This window comes from Chaetodon auriga, chromosome 13 (assembly GCF_051107435.1).
Source record: "Chaetodon auriga isolate fChaAug3 chromosome 13, fChaAug3.hap1, whole genome shotgun sequence".
NCBI lineage: Eukaryota > Metazoa > Chordata > Actinopteri > Chaetodontiformes > Chaetodontidae > Chaetodon > Chaetodon auriga.
Window position 1 is genome coordinate 26,333,814 of NC_135086.1, and position 14,302 is coordinate 26,348,115.

Genomic DNA, 14,302 nt, shown 5'->3' on the forward strand with positions numbered 1-14,302 from the left:
CATGCCTGAGTAGATGTTGAGCAGATCCCTCTTTATATTCTCCAACGTTGCCCCAGTCTCCCCCTCTGGCAAATCTGCTGGGCCCCACCTCACACACCTAGGGGTGGGCATCACAGGGTAACACTACTATTGGAGGTGGTTATAGCTCAGAAGTTGGAGCAGGTCGTCTCATGACTGAAGGGTCAGCAGTTTGGTTCCTGGCTGTGACTATCTAAATAGATCCATTCCACAGTAGTCATGTTGCAGTGTCATTGACACCGGAACCAGATTGTTGTTGTTGTTTTTTTCCTGGACTTTTTTCTGGACCCTACTCAGCGCTGGGTAGGGTGGGGGTTACACACACAGCGCACACGCGCATCCCCCCCCCCATGCCAAAGTCAAAATACGTTGAAAACTTGAGAGCCCTGTATATCTGATCAAATGTTGAGTCATCATCCTTCATAATCTTATCATATGAATGCTTTATACAGTTCAGTAAAAGCCTCATGTTTGTCTGATCCAGGCTGTGGTAAATAGCAAATGCTACAGCTAGCTCACGTTAGCTAGTTAGCTAAAAGTGCTAATATTTGGTAATGGTGTTACTGGCAGCCTTTTGCTAGGTAGCTATTGTTCGCCAATTACTCCTACATACAATACTTGAGGCCTTGTCACATCTCCAGTAGCTAGCTAAGCTAGCTACTGGAGCTAGCTATTCAACAGTTTTGGGCACTTGCTAACAAAATATGAACTGTGTCATGCTATAAACATTCATTTGAAAGAAATTATTATTATCATTTAAAGTAACATGGGTGTACTGCAAACAGAGGTTATGCATGCAGCTCACCTTCTCCATTCAGCCCAGAAGAGAAAAGGGAAATGGCATCTTCAGGTTCAGTGCTGAGTTCGGTTACGTCACTGTTACTGTAATAATACTGCTGAATGCTGTGAAATCCTTGCATTTTTTTACTGTCTTGCTGTGATATTACAGACCTTGTTGTGATATAACAGGGGTTTTTTGATTGCAGGATTTAACTGTAAAATAGTTTAATGCTGGAAAATCCAAGGATACTGTAGTTTTTACAGGTATTCATTGGGATATTACTGTCACAATCTCGGTCTCTCACTCCCTCTGCTCCACTCTACCTGCCAGCCACGCCCACCTCATCAGCTCTACTCTGCTCACCTGCCGACACAGCTGCAGCTCATCACAATCAGCTCTGCATTTAAGTCTCTCCAGCACTCTCACCCGTTGCCAGATCGTTCCTCTGCAGCATGCGAGACTTTCCAGCGCTTTCCAAATTGATCACCCGTTGCCGACCTTGCCTGTCCCCGACCTGCTCTCCTCGTCTGCCTCCCGGTAAACTTACCTGCCTTCCGTCCCTGACCTCGTGCTCTGCCTCAGCGTTTCTGGTGTCTGACTGCTCTGCTGGTAACGGTTCATCCGCCTGGCTTCGGCTTTCCTCTTGCCCGCTCCCCCTCGGTACTTCTGCTTCCGTGGACTGCTCATCTGGCTTCGACCCCCCCGCCTGCCTCCGACCACCCCTCTGCTCTCTTCTCCTCGGCACCGCTGTCCGATCAGCTGTTTCTTCAGGCGGCGGAGCTCCCTCCTCGTCATCCGCGGCTGAAGAAGGTTACTCCGCTGCACGCCGGCTCGATCAGCTGTTTCTCCAGGCTGCGGAGCTTCCTCATCATCATCAGCGGCTGAAGAAAGATACTCCGCTGCGCGCCGGCTCGATCAGCTGTTTCTTCGGTGGCGGAGCTTCCTCCTCGTCATCAGCGGCTTTGGTAAGCCACTTCTCGTTCCCTCGCTTGAGCCCCAGAGACATTTTGAGAACGCTCAGCCCGGAGAACGAACTTACTCTGATCCATACCTTGTTTCTGGTGGTATTCAATAAAAGTCATTACCAACTGTGCCCGCTCTCCGTTGTACTGCATTTGGGTCCAAAACACACCCGTAACAATTACAGGGGAACTTAATTACAACAAGTTACTATAAAATAATACTGTTAATTATTGTGAAATGCTGGTAATTTATTACAGTGCAACAGTAACTCAAATTACTTGTTACAACCAAGGTATGCAGAATACCATCTCTGAACGCATAACACGTCAAACCTTGTAGCTGATGGGCTACAGCAGCAGAAGACCATCCTGGGTGTCACTCCTGTCAACTAAGAACTGTAAACTGAGGCTACAAAAATTGAAATCCAAGATGGCGCCGAGTGAGTGGCACCAAGTTGCAGCAGCTCTGTCTTCTGTTTTCCTCACTTTTGTGTTTTTTTTGTATTTCTGTGTGTTTTTCTTGTGTCCTCTCTTTTTTTCTAAAACCCCTATGAATATGCGCAAGTAGGGTGTAGGTTTCCACACAATGGAGCTTGGCTTGACGCTCTCAATAATCCCCTCGTTAACATCCACATCCACGAAAAAATCCACAGGACCGCTCATCAAAGTTTAAACAGTTTACTTAGGCAAAACAAAGAAAGGGTGATACAGAAAAATATAGAAAATTGCGCATTAAGCATCCATCCTATCCAAAACATTAACAACGAGGTAGAGGTCAAAAAACCGTGTGGCTCCACTCTCACCTCGCCCGACTGAATGACTGACTGACCTCACGGGAGCCTCGAACCAAGTAATTAAAACTGTAAAGCACCTCAAAAAACACCAAACTCTTATATGCTCTTATCCATTACAAATATTACATAAATTACATTTTCATCCATTTTAAACCATCAAAGTGCATTTTAAAATCATAAACTAATTACATTACCATACAAATGAACTGAAAATACCTGTAAATAGGCCTTTTAATCCCTTCTAAATCAATTAACTTATATTACCATGTATTTAACTGTTTTAAACTTAACTTAAATTATTTATTAACCCTTGTTTAACCAAAAATCAAAGAATTGCATTTAGGCTCCTACATAGGGGTTCCACATTTGTAATTTTTGCACTCTTTTTTCTGTTATTTTTTGGACTTTTTGAGTCTGCCTTGGGAGATCCTTTCAGCCATGGCTCTATTGTCTACACACGGGACCAGCTGTTAGCCCTCAGACACACTGGACTGCTCCACACTGGGAAACCAGAGATTCCAGCGGAGATAAGGAGGAAACGGAGAGGCTGTAGAGGGGGTCTCAAGCGCCGGGAGAGAAGACGGAGGTATGAACCATGTTTACCGGCCGTCATTATGGGAAATGTCCGCTCTCTCTCCAACAAGATGGATGAACTATCGGCGCTAGTAAGGCTGCAGCGGGAGTACAGGGAGAGCAGTCTTATGTGTTTTTCAGAGACATGGCTGAACCAGGACACACCGGACTCTGTTGTCTTCTTAGATGGATTTACCCTTGTCTGTGCAGACCGGAAAGTGGCAGAGAGCGGTAAGAAGAAAGGTGGTGTGTGTGTTTCTTAACAACAGATGGTGTAACCCTGGCAACATCACTGTTAAAGAGAAGCTCTGTAGCAGGGACATTGGGATTCTTGCAGTCAGCGTTCGGTCGTATTACATTCCTCGGGAGTTCTCACATGTTATTGTGAGATGTGTACATCCCCCCATCGGCTGATGCTGTTGTTGCCTGTGAGCGCATAAACAGCACATTGTCTACTCTGCAGACAAGACACCCACAGGCCCTCTTTCTCATCTCTGGGGACTTCAATCATGCCTCTCTCTCTGCCACTCTCCCCAACTTCACACAGTATGTAAACTGCCACACAAGGGACGATAAAACTCTGGACCTTTTGTATGCTAATGTCAGGGACGCATACACCTCCACCCCAATCCCCCCTCTTGGTCGCTCTGATCACAACCTCGTCCATCTGCAGCCAGAATACACATCAGTGCTGAAAAGATAGTCTCCACAAAGGAAGGCTGTGAAGACCTGGACTGAGGAGGCATGTGAGCAACTGAGGGACTGTTTTAACACCACTGACTGGGACATACTGTGCAGCTCTCATGGGGAGGACATTGACAGTCTGAATAAACTGCATCACGGACTATATCCATTTTCTGTGTGGAAAACACTGTGCCATCCAAGAGAGTACGGTGTTTTCCCAACAACAAGCCCTGGGTGACCCCTGAACTGAAGGCTCTGCTAAATGAGAAGAAGAGGGCCTTCATCTCAGGGGACAAGGAGGAGCTGCGGAGAGTACAGCGGGAGCTGTAGTATAACATCAGGAGGTGTAAGAAAAACTGCAGAGAGAAACTGGAGCAGCGCCTGGAGAAGAACAATGTCCGAGATGTGTGGAGAGGTCTTAAACATATCTCGGGCCATGGCAAAAGTAGGGATGGACAAACCACCACTGGAGATCAGGCCTGGGCAAATGAGTTAAACTTGTTTTTTAATAGATTTGATCCTGCCCCCACTTCAGCCCCCTCTCACTGGGGCCCCACTTCCTCACACCTCTCCAGGCCAGTCGTCTCCCCTCAGCTGCAGCCCTTAACACCTCAGCTCCCCTCAGACCACTCTGCTCCAACCCCCGCTGTCATCAAGGTCCCACCACCACCACCACCTACAGCTCTGGACTACCCCCCCTTCCCCCTCACCATCACTATGGACCAGGCGAGAAGGGAGCTCAGGAAGACAAAGGCCAGGAAAGCCACAGGCCCAGACGCCATCAGCTCCAGGGTGCTCAGGGAGTGTGCAGACCAGCTCAGTCAGGTGGTTCTGTACATGTTCAACCTGAGCCTCAGTCTGGAGAGAGTCCCAGCCCTGTGGAAGACCTCCTGCGTGGTGCCGGTTCCAAAAACAGCCCATCCCAGGGAACCAAGCCACTATAGACCTGTCGCCCTAACCTCCCACCTCATGAAGACCATGGAGAGGATCGTCCTCAGCCACCTCCGCGCCCAGGTGAGCTCTGTGCTGGACCCGCTGCAGTTTGCATATCGACCTGGCATCGGGGTGGACGACGCCATCACCTACCTGCTACACCGGGCCCTGTCTCACCTGGAGTCCCCCGGAAGCACTGTGAGAGTCGTGTTTTTTGACTTCTTCAGTGCTTTCAACACCATCCAGCCTTCAATGCTGCGGGGGAAAATGGAGGTGGCTGGTGTGGACCAGCAGCTGGCTGCATGGACCATCGACTACCTCACTGACAGACCACAGTATGTGAGGCTACACAGCTGTGTGTCAGCTGTGTGTGGCCCCCCAGGGTACGGTGCTGTCACCATTCCTTTTCACCCTCTACACCTCGGACTTCATGTACAACTCCACCCTCTGTCATCTGCAGAAATTCTCTGATGACAGTGCCATTGTTGGCTGTGTGTCAGAGGAGAATGAGCAGGAGTACAGGGGGGTCATCACGGATTTCATGGACTGGTGTCAGCAGAACCACCTTATCCTAAACACCAGCAAGACCAAGGAGATGATTATTGATTTCCGAAGAAAACCTTCCCCTTACACACCGGTGAACATTCAGGGCTCAGACATTGACATGGTGGACTCATTTAAGTACCTGGGTGTTCACCTCAACAATAAACTGGACTGGACAGACAATACTAATGCCCTGTACAGGAAGGGCCAGAATCGCCTACACCTGCTGAGGAGACTGAGGTCCTTTGGTGTGTGCAGGGCTCTACTCCGGACTTTCTATGACACTGTGGTGGCCTCTGCAGTGTTTTATGCCATAGTGTGCTGGGGAGGGGGCAGCACAGACAGAGACAGGAAGAGACTGAACAAACTGGTTAAGAGAGCCAGCTCTGTCCTGGGCTGCCCACTGGACTCCATCGAGGAGGTGGCGGACAGAAGGATGTTAGCCAAGCTGACATCCATCGTGGACAACTCCTCCCACCCCCTGCACCACACTGTGAGGACCTTGAGCAGCTTCTTCAGCACAAGAGTTTTACATCCCCAGTGCAGGAAGGAGCGCTACCGCAGGTCATTCCTACCCACAGCCATCAGACTGTATAACAGTGTACAATAACATCAACTCAAATGCAAGCCGTACTGATCACATGTCACATTTTTCCTGTTTTCATGTGCAATCGTCATTTTTAAATGAATAATACATATAAGTAAATAAGGGTGTACGTATTGTATATATTGTAAATTCCATAGGGTATATAATACTGTGCAATATTTTGCTTGTCCTCTGACTTCTTGCACTCTGTCCTGTTGCTGCTGTAACATGTGAATTTCCCCCCATTGTGGGATAAATAAAATCTATCTTATTTTATCTTACAGTTCGCACAGGCTCACCAAAATTGGACAATAGAAGATTGGAAAAACGTTGCCTGGTCTGATGAGTCTCGATTTCAGCTGTGACATTCAGATGGTAGGATCAGAATTTGGCATAAACAACATGAAAGCATAGATCCATCCTGCCTTGAATCAACGGTTCAGCCTGGTGGTGGTGGTGTAATGGTGTGGGGGATATTTTCTCGGTACACCTTGGGCCCCTTAGTACCAATTGAGCATCGTTTAAATGCCACAGACTACCTGAGTATTGTTGCTGACCATGTCCATCTCTTTCTAACAACAGTGTACCCATCTTCTGATGGCTACTTCCAGCAGGATAATGTACCGTCACAAAACTCAAATCATCTCAAACTGGTTTCTTGAACATGACAATGAGTTCACTGTACTCAGTGGCCTCCACAGTCAGCAGATCTCAATCCAATAGAGCACCTTTGGGATGTGATGGAACGGAAGATTCACATCATGAATGTGCAGCCAACAAATCTGCAGCAACTGCAGGATGCTATCATGTCAATATGGACCAAAATTTCAGAGGAATGTTTCCAACACCTTGTTGAAAGTATGCCACGAAGAATTAAGTTCTGAAGGCAAAAGGGGGTCAAAGACGACACTGGCAGAAGGCTGGGAATGAGAGAATAAGGCAGAATTACAAATCTGTCTGCTACTTCAGAATCACAAACAGCACCATGGATTTAAATCATTAAAATTTTTATTTGTACATTCATCATATAATTATACATATCTGTTTATAGAGAGCGAAACAATCTTGTTTGCTGTCTTCTTCGCTGATTTGCTGATTGATGTCTTGCTGCCTTGCCATCTGACTGATTATGGAAGCTCAACTGCATGTGACATGGAAATCTTATGGGACAAAGATGGGCACAGTTGTCAGAGCTAGGTGCCACATGTGGTCAAACAGTCTTTTTTGCTTAGGATGATTCCTAATTTGACCTGGAAGTGTTACAGTGTCAGCCATGGTAAAAACTAAAATAAATAAATAAATAAATAAATAAATAAAATTCTGTAATTGCTCAGAAAGGCCCTTCAGTGCTTTGGACCACCATATGAAAGGCAACATTTATTTGTTTTTCGCTTTTAAAACCGGAACAAAACAAACAATTGGCAAGACAGAAGAACTATGACAAAATAGCATCTGTTTTAATGAGGGTACTAAAGTGCAATCAAAAACCAAAAACATAAAAAAAAGTGAATGGGACCATTATCCAATGTCCATGAACACTGAAAATCAAGTGGAATAAAGTGGAAAAAAATGGCTTGTTTTTTGGTTTGGTGTAACTTTCATCATTCAGATTTCCCTTGCTGTTAAGGCTTTAACCTTGGAATGTTTTCTGGACTCAAATAATGCAGATGAGGTAGGCGGAATGAATGAGAGAAAGTAAATTTATTATACAAAAATTCTAAAACTGAAAGCGCACTCTTAAAATGAAACAAACACTACGGGAGGCATTGAGGCAGAGCGAGACACTGGACATGGCTGGAAGGCACTGAAAAAAGAGAAAACATTTAGTCCAAAAAAACAAACACAATCCAACATAAGCACTATCTTAGGAATCACAAAAGGAATTCTGAAGAAGTAATCTCAGCGATAGTCACACGAAGAGAAACTATTACAAACGGGATGGATCAGGATGATCTGGCAACCACTGGAGGAGAGAGCCAGGCTAAATACTGTTAGTCTAATGAGTCTGATGCACAACAGGTGCGCAGCTAATTGGCCAGGTGAGAGTAGGGAGTGGAGAAAACCATGCCCAGCCTCAGACAGACAGGGGAACAGACAGACAAATAACACGAAGGGAAAGGGGAAAAAGGAAAACACTAGGGACAGACAGGGCAGATCCTAACACTTGCAGATCCATGAACATTGAAAATGAACTGGAACAAAATGATAATAATGGCTCATTTTCTGGCTTGGTGTTGTGGTGTTTAAAAGGAAAAAGCAAGCAAAAGATAATATTGAGAAGATCATGTTCTTATACTGGGGCGCCACACTGTTTGAGGGCGCTGTGTTGTAACCTGTTAATTCCTATAGAGGGCGCCAAGAGGTTTCTGAGTTGCCGGTGTAACCAGGAACTGCTGAAGTGTAGACGTACTGGATTTTGCCTGCCTGCTAATAAAGTTAGCTAATGGTTGCCAGCATCTCCTCTGTCGTTTTTTTACCAAAGGTATTTTCCCCACACAGTCTGCTGACACAACAAACTTGGTGACGAGGATGGAATTTCCTGATGGTGAAAAGAGTTTTGGCAAGTAAAAAACTCCTTCGAGACAAGAGGACGCGTGGCAATGGTGGTGGCAGTTGGAAAACGTGAAGACTTTCATTCTGACAAAAACGAAGAAGGATTTGAAGCCTATCTGGAAAGGCTAGAACAGTTCTTCGTAGCAAACAGGCTGACTTAAGGAGATGAAAAGTCAAAAGCCGTGTTCCTGACTGTGTGCCGTCCAAGCCATCTGAGAAAAAATTGTCAGAGCTACTTGTGTTGATGTGCAAACACTTTGCGCCAAAGACAAACTTCACCACAGAGGGATACAAGTTTAACACGAGACACTAGAGAGAAGACAAGTCCATAAGTGAGTATATGGCTAGTTTGAGGATGCTAGCTGCAACTTGCAAGTTTGGAACATTTTTAGAGGATGCTCTCAGAGACAGATTTGTGTGAAGAGTTAAAAGTGCAGAGCTCCGCGACCGCATGTTGACTGCTGCCCACACAAAAGACTTGACACTGACTGGAACTTATGACATGGGACAGGTACATGAAGTGACAAAACAAAATACACAGCAGTTGTCACAAAAGTCTTTCACAGCTAACGCAATCTCTCAGACAGTCGGGCCGAAAAAGGTTAAGAACAGGAAGCCATGTTACAGATGCACCAGCAAGGGGCACGCACCGGAGGAATATTTAAAGATGTGGAATGCCACACATGTAAGAAGAAAGGACACATCGCCAAGGCTTGCCGGTCACGACCAGAAGGGGTAAGAGAGAAGCAGACCAAGTGGACTAAGCACCTGGATGCTACAGCCCCGGCAGATGACAGCAAATGGAATAAAGTCCGCAAGACACCGTTGGGTGAGAACAGCCTTCCTGCCAGTGTGCCTGAGGACATCACTTCCTCGCAGATGGAGCCGACCGCCTCGCCTGTCAAGCCGGAGCAAAATAAAGCCAGGACATCAAAGACTAAACCAGCACCGGGCTTTGTTATGGAGTACATGAGGTAATGTCAGAGATGTTGAACTGTTTCAATAGTGACTGAAGGTGAGGACACACACATCTGAAACTGATACAGAGATTGAAAAACCCTACTATGTGTATGTAAGAGAAAAATGAGAAAAGGCTAAAAATGGAAGTAGACACAGGAGCAGCAGTGTCTGTGATTTCAGAGACACTGTACACTGTAGGTTTAAGAGAGCAAAGCTAATGCCTACAAATTGTTTGCTGATGTGGCGGGGAAGCTGAGACAACAACAGCTGAACTGCGAGTGGCAGATCTCCGGAACCTTTATGAACACTGACAACGCCACCTTAGGACTTGCACCTAAAGAGTATGCTCATGTTTAATTTTTCTGAGAGGGTTTCCCAACACAGCCCATGCACAGGTAAGTGCACAAATGAAAACAGGCACGATGTAGCACATTTTGTACAGTCTTTATTCATTATTCACATTAAAATATTTCCTTTAAATAATTACGTTTCTTTTGTAAAAAAAACGTTGGTGTAGCTCTCTTTATTCCTACAGTGGATGATGTTCAGCTAGTGCAATAACCCACAGATTTAGCTAGGAGGAAAAGGCAGGCCACAGCTAGTTGTGGCAGAGGTCCCTGCACCCTCAAACAATCACAAAAAAAAATTAAAGACACCAAACAAGATATCTATATACAAATTAACTAGTAACTCAAATCAAACTAAAAGAAGAGAAAAAAAACACAAAAGACATGCACATGCAGGAGGTCAGCAGGCCCCTACCTACAACAGCTGTGACAAGGACCTGAATCCTGAGTTCAACACCTTAATAGGCTGAGTACTTGTAAAACCACACCACGGCATAAAAAGAGACGTCTATACCACCACAGGAACAGCAGAGCAGCTACCACGAGGCGAGAGGCTCACAAAAAAAAACAAGAAGAGGAGGCAAGGCAGGGCAACAGCAGCCTAACGCTGGGCAAGCACACCGGAATGCCCTGGCTCAACGGAGCTGCACCACGGTCACCACCCGCTTCAGAGGAGAGAGAGCAACTATCCACACAGCGGGGGTTTATGAACCGGCCCGCATTAGCAGCCAATGCCGCGCCAGCACTACAGATGCTGGTACGGGGCGTGCCACACACACCTGCCACAATCGCCATGCGCGCTATAAAATAAACAGACGGAGGGACACAGACAAACAAATGCACAACTTTTTGTACAATATTACACTGAGAACCTACATTAAGCAGTCACTTAGACTGAGAGGGAGCATTTCTATTAAGGTTAAGTGTAATGGGAACACTCGCACACTTAACTTGCTTGTGGTCAAAGGTAACGGTCCAGCCTTGTTGGGAAGAGACTGGATCAAAAAGTTAAAACTGGATTGGTCCTTTATAAACAGAGTAGCGCCTGAGAGTTTCGAGGAGCTATGTGACAGATACCCAGCGGTGTTTCAGCCCAGTCTAGGAAAGGTGACAGGGATCAAAGCAAAACTCCACGTGGTGTCAGGGGCCATTCCCAAGTTTTGCAAACCTTGATCTGTGCCATATGCACTTAGGGAGGCAGTTGAAGCCCAGTTAAACAAGATGGAGGCTGACAGGGTTATTACACTTGTTAATTACAGTGAGTGGACTGCGCCTACTGTAAACATCCCAAAAGTTGATCAGACAGTGAGGATTTGTGGGGACTAAACCCCTGGCTTGAGGTAGATCAGTACCCCATACCAAAACTGCAGGACTTGTTCACAAAACTAGCAGGAGGTGAGAAATTCACCAAACTTGATTTGTCACAGGCCTACCAACAAGTAGAGCTGGAAGAAAGTTCTAAACAGAACTTGACCATAAACACGCACAAAGGGCTGTATCAAGTAAACAGACTCCCTTACGGTGTAGCCAGTGTACCTACAATATTTCAGAAGCTAATGAATCAGGTTCTGCAGGGCATATAGTGGGCCCAAGACAAAGGAATGTGTCATGGGATACCACGGAACACAGCAGTAGTATCATTATTAATTCTAAAATAAAATTTAAAAAAAAAAAAAGAATAATTGCACTAAGAGACAACAGTGAGGAAAAGAAAAAGAAATAGTTAACTTGAAAAACAAAAATTAACTGCATACATAAAGTGCAAATATACACACACATAGACAGACATAGACACACACCCACAAGACACACACAAAAACACACGAAACAAAACAGAGGGAACCTGACATCCAGGGACAAAGGAATGAGAGAGCTGGTGGTAAAAAAAAAAGAAATAAAATCTTATAGCATATCTTTCAGAGAATCAGCAGTACTACGGCAGGCATTTAGAGTGCTTTCATTAGCACCATTAATTCAGGCTGTTGAAAGTTCCATATATACAACATCCAGAAAAGAGTCCAAGCTGTTATAGAAGACTCAGACCAATTAATTTTAAAACCTGAGATACTTCCAAACTCCTCACAGATGGACAAGAGGTGCGATATAGACTGAGCAGAATTTTCTAGAAATACTAATATGTCGTCCGCACTTAAAGATAGCTGGTGTTGTGCATTACAGATAGTGATGCGTGAGATCAGACTGGACTGACAAATCGACTGAGCTAACGGCGCCAAGGAAAGCACAAAAAGTGCAGGACTTAATGGGCAGCCCTGACGTGAGGACCTGGAAACCAGAAAGAGAGCAGAGAGAGATTGACCAGTTAGCACCTGTGCTGAGGGGTTTGAATATAATGTTTTGACTAACCCAATAAAAGTGTTACCAAAGCCCATCACCTCCAGAACAGACCACAGATACGACAACTCCAGTCGGTCGAAGGCTTTCATGGCATCAAGTGAAAGCACAGACATGGGTGTATTGTTGTCTGTTGCTGCATCAATGACATGAAGAAGGCGTATAACATTATCGGTTGCCAGTCGTGATTTTATAAAGCCTGTCTGATCAGAATTGACTAATGATGGCATGTAACGTTCAAGGCAACGAGCGAGGAGTTTTGCAAAAATCTTCAAGTCAGAATTAAGGAGGCTAAGAGGACGGTAACTAGAACAATCAGTGGGGTCCTTATCTCTTTTCAGCAGCAGCGAAATGAGGGCTGTGTTAACATCCCTTGAAAATCTGCCTCTTTCAATCAAAAAAATAATCATATCCAGAAGAAATGGGCCCAACTGTTCCCAAAAACTGACATAAAATTCAGGGGGGATCCCATCAATACCTGGCGATTTACCTCTCTGCATGGCCTGCGCTGCATCTCACACCTTGTCAAGCGTGATTGGTTTATCTAAATCGGCTGAATCTGAAAATTCGGGTAAACGTAATTGATTCAAAAATTGGTCACACTGGTTTTTGTCTGAGGGTACCTCTGACTTATATAAATATAAATCACAGTAAAACGTTTGAAATATCATATTTATCTGTTTGGGATCAGTACTGATATTACCATCCATAGATTTAATAGCTGGGATATCACTGTTCCTAATCCTCATAACCAACAGATGGGACAGTCTGGCATCGTGGAAGGCTTGGCGACGTTTGACGGTGAAACTGCTGTAATCCGGAGAGAAACGGATCCTCTGACCGTTAATGGAAAGAGGGTCCTTCAAAGCAATACGCAAAATGGCCTGGCGGGTCGGGTAGCAAAGCGCATTGAGAATCAGAGCTAACTACTCGGTTACAGGCGTTGTCCTTATAGATCTGGTGCACTTTCATAATCTCAATCTGGAGGCCACCAAGAGCAGGGAACCATTTGGCCAGAGAGTGTGCGAGGAACTGAATGGCACTGGCTCTTTCAAGCCCCTCCTCTGGGCCAGTGACGGGGATGTTGCACCTTCTTCTCCATCATCTACCTGCTCAACCATGTCTACGCCCAGCTGGGCAAGCCGGCGAGCACTGTGAGGGTTATGTTTTTTGACTTCTCCAGTGCATTCAACACCATTCATCCAGCTCTACTGGGTGACAAACCAACAGCTATGCAGGTGGACACCCCCCTAGTGTCCTGGATTGTGGACTACCTGACTGACAGACCATAGTATATGCGCCTGCAACACTGTGTGTCAGACAGAGTGGTCAGCAACACTGGGGCCCCGCAGGGTACTGTCCTCTCTCCCTTCCTCTTCACCCTCTACACCACGGACTTCAACTATTGCATTGAGATCTGCCATCTTCAGAAGAATTCTGAAGATTGCTGATGATTCTGCGATAGTTGGATGTAACAGTAAGGGTGATGAGGATGAGTACAGGGCTGCTGTGGACAACTTTGTCACATGGTGTGAGCAGAACCATCTGCAACTAAACCTGGCAAAGACTAAGGAACTGGTAGCGGACCTGAGGAGAACCAAGGCACCGGTGACCCCTGGATGCCAACAGACTAAACAAACTGATCCGCAAGGCCAATGACGTTGTGGGAATGGAGTGTGACTCTCTGATGGTGGTGTCAGAGAGGAGGATGTTGACTAAGCTACGGACTATCTTGGACAATGTCTCACATCCACTTCATGATGTGCTGGTCGGGCACAAGAGTTCTTTTAGTGAGAGACTCATCCCACCAAAATGCAAGACTGAACGCCACAGGAAATCATTCCTGCCTGTGGCCATCAAACTGTACAAGTCCTCCGTCTGAATGGCCCTTGGACTTTTTCACTCCCTGTTAGATCACACATATTTATACTGCAGTTCACTGTTGACCAAATTCAATATACAAAGCACATCCTTCTGTATATACTCTGTTTATTTGTCTATGTGTATACTTATAGTTTCTCAGTATATATATTTTGTTTTATATATATATAATTCTCAGTATAAATATATATATAATAATTTTTATTCTAATTCTATTCTTGTAAGGAGCACCTGCAACAAAAACAATTTCAGCTCGGGGATCGGTAAAGGAATTCTGATTGTGATTGCGATTGTGATTCTGGTTCTGTTCCTATCTTCCATGTCCGCTAGCTTGC

The 14,302-nt window shown here is 45.4% G+C and overlaps 1 protein-coding gene across 10 annotated transcripts in view; it reads right to left on the reverse strand.

Moving 5' to 3' along the window:
- Positions 1-14,302, reverse strand: part of LOC143330424 (uncharacterized) — a 29,854-nt gene that overhangs the window by 4,845 nt on the left and 10,707 nt on the right. For 3 of the 10 annotated variants that reach the window (XR_013077960.1, XR_013077958.1, XR_013077957.1), the window contains exon 1: positions 6-4,285. The exons of the other annotated variants lie outside the window; for them this stretch is intronic. The gene's annotated coding sequence lies outside the window, so the exon portion shown is untranslated. Of the gene's footprint in view, positions 1-5; positions 4,286-14,302 lie in introns of those variants that run through there. 10 annotated transcript variants of the gene reach the window in all.